The sequence below is a fragment of the Mustela putorius genome, unplaced genomic scaffold, assembly GCF_011764305.1.
Source record: "Mustela putorius furo isolate JIRA1106 unplaced genomic scaffold, ASM1176430v1.1 tig00000198_pilon_pilon_pilon, whole genome shotgun sequence".
Classification (NCBI taxonomy): domain Eukaryota; kingdom Metazoa; phylum Chordata; class Mammalia; order Carnivora; family Mustelidae; genus Mustela; species Mustela putorius.
This window is the reverse complement of record NW_025421311.1, coordinates 6,594,972-6,597,485: the sequence shown is the minus strand read 5'-3', so window position 1 is coordinate 6,597,485 and position 2,514 is coordinate 6,594,972. Positions and strand designations below refer to the sequence as shown.

The 2,514-nt window shown below is 38.9% G+C and overlaps 1 non-coding gene across 1 annotated transcript; it reads left to right on the top strand.

Moving 5' to 3' along the window:
- The first annotated feature begins 845 nt into the window (after window positions 1–845).
- Window positions 846–953, top strand: LOC123391331. The gene has a single exon (XR_006605977.1). It is a non-coding gene; the product is annotated as a U6 spliceosomal RNA (small nuclear RNA).
- The last annotated feature ends 1,561 nt before the right edge of the window (window positions 954–2,514 follow it).

The following is a 2,514-nucleotide window of genomic DNA, read 5'->3' as shown; positions in this document are numbered from 1 at the left end:
GGGATTTCTGGTCATACACGTTCCTTTGTGAGTTGTCTGTTCTTGTACTTTTCCATTCTTATTTGTATAGAAGAACTTTATACATATTAAAGATATTGACCTTTTTACTGTAACATACATTACAAAATAGAGATATTTTTCTTATTAAAAAAAAAAGAACAGGGTTGATTACCACTCACTCTCCTGTCAAAATCTTCAAAGGCCATCAAATTCTGTAGCCATCATTTGGGCCATGAAGAACTGGGAACTTGTTCTGGATAAAAATTCCATTTGTATTGCCAGTCAACCCTACTGCCTGTTCATTTAGAGATCATCTTTCCTCTACTTCAAGTTGAGTACCTAGCCTTCTGCACTGCTTTCAACAGGCTGGGCTGGGAACAGAATTCCTCCCAAATAATACGAGCACATGTCATCCTAAACCCCCCATCCCCCTCCTCCATGCATCCTACGCATTGCCTGGGGTCTAATGTTCTGAGCACAGCTCTGGAGAGAATCCATGGATGTGAAATCTGAGTTCTTTCTTACAACATTCAGGTCGCCACAACCACGGTCCCTAACCCTGCCATGCCTCGAATCCTTCCCCTGGCAAATAACTATAAATAATAGCAGGATTTGTATGAAGATAAAGTAAGATAACTTCAGAAAAATGCTTAGAGATGAGTCTACCCTATATGAAGTACCTAAAGGTACACTATTTTATTAAGTCAAAATAAGTCATCTTTTGTTTTCTGGGGTTTTTTGTTTGTTTGTTTGTTTTTTACAGCAGAACTAAGGGAAAAGCTAAAAGGAAATTCTATAGACATATAAAAGGAGACACAGAAAATATATGTAAAAACATCAAAATTGTGCTCGCTTCTGCAGCATGTATACTAAAATTGGAACCATACAGAGAAGGCTAACACGGATCCTAAGTCAGGATGGCACACACAAAAAACAAAACAAAACAAAAAACACCCCATGAAAGTTACCTACAATGGTTTTGCCAGTCAAAAACTGAAAAGAACACATATTCTTAATGTTTTGAAGTATCTCCTTCCAGGCTTTCCCTATGCACATGCACACACCTCCTTTTTGAGACATACACATTTAATCAAGGTGCTCCTCCTTGATAACCTGCTCCTTCTTACCTTTCTCTCAAATGAGAAATATCCTGCAAAAATATGATTTTGTAAATGTCTCAGAATATTCTTAGAATTAATGGATCATGATGTATTTTTCCATTCCTCTATTTTAAGACTACATTTAAAAGCTAAATTTTATAAAGCTAAATTTATAAAGCTAAGTTTTTAAAAATTGTTCTAACCATAATTCCACGAACTATTCTAACAATCATGATGACTTCTTTGAAAAGAACAGCAAACACTTCAAAACACACTGCTTCTGCTCTCTCCTAAGTATCCAGATCACTGCCGTTGCAATTATTTTTAAACCCTGTGGTCAAAGCCGCAAAAAGGGAGTGAAAGCTAAAATGCCTTTGTAGGTCTCATTCTCTCTTTCGCTGCCTTCGGAGACTTGAAGTTGTAGCCTCCTTCGCTCTTCTGACAGCCATTAGCCAGCTAAGTTCAGCTCAGAGTCCAGAGCTGAGTGGAACAAGGTCTGTAAAGAAAAATGTCAAATATCTCCATGGCGTGTCTTTGTTATCGGCAGAGCTGTGCAAAATCCATGTAGAACGACTACCGCATAAAACTTGGTTAACTGCAAACATTCCTTGTCCTAGGGCCAGACAGCAGAGACACTCAGCTTTAACCTTGCTAATGGTTTAGAGAACGCACACTGGGTACACTTTGCCCATCTCGTTTGCTCTCCTCTCCAAAAAGGCTTTGGCGATTCTGGGGAAAAGACACGTCCATTTTATTTGCAAAACCTGCTAGGTTTCATTTCATTCCATTTTAATAAACATCATCCAGAACCTCCTACTTGCCAGGAGCTCACCTGGTGCTGTGTGAGGAGGAAAGAGAAAAATACAAAGATGAAAGAAACAGGTCTTTCTGCCCTTGAAGAGTTGAAAATCTATTAGAAAGCAGTAAGATGTGTGAGCAAATAGCTTTAGTTCCAGGCAGAACGAAATAAGGCTAAACAAAGGAGCACATATTGTGCCTAGTGATTGCAAAGGAAAAACGGAAATCATTTAAGCAAGAAGAGGTCACATTTGAAGTAAGCCTTAAAGGATGTGTAGGCTTTTTATAGGGGGAAAAGAAGACCGCAAAACCATTAATGAGTCTCTGCTCGGCATTTTGACTTCTGAATCAGAGATTACACTAAGGGCTTCTGGAAACAATGGTTTGTTAGGTAAAAAACAAAACAGAAGAAAAACCACTTTGACTAGAAATTATTATCACTTTGTTATTAATGAGGAATCCAAGTAATCTAGTGAAGATTCTGCCTATTAAGAAGAGTAGGATTGGGACTGGACCTCCGACTGATCGCAAGCCAGCCTGGGGACTTTCGAGACCAAGAAGACAATACCAGAATGAGCGTGGAAGTGTGAGAAGGCAGGGTGGCTTCAGAAAATGG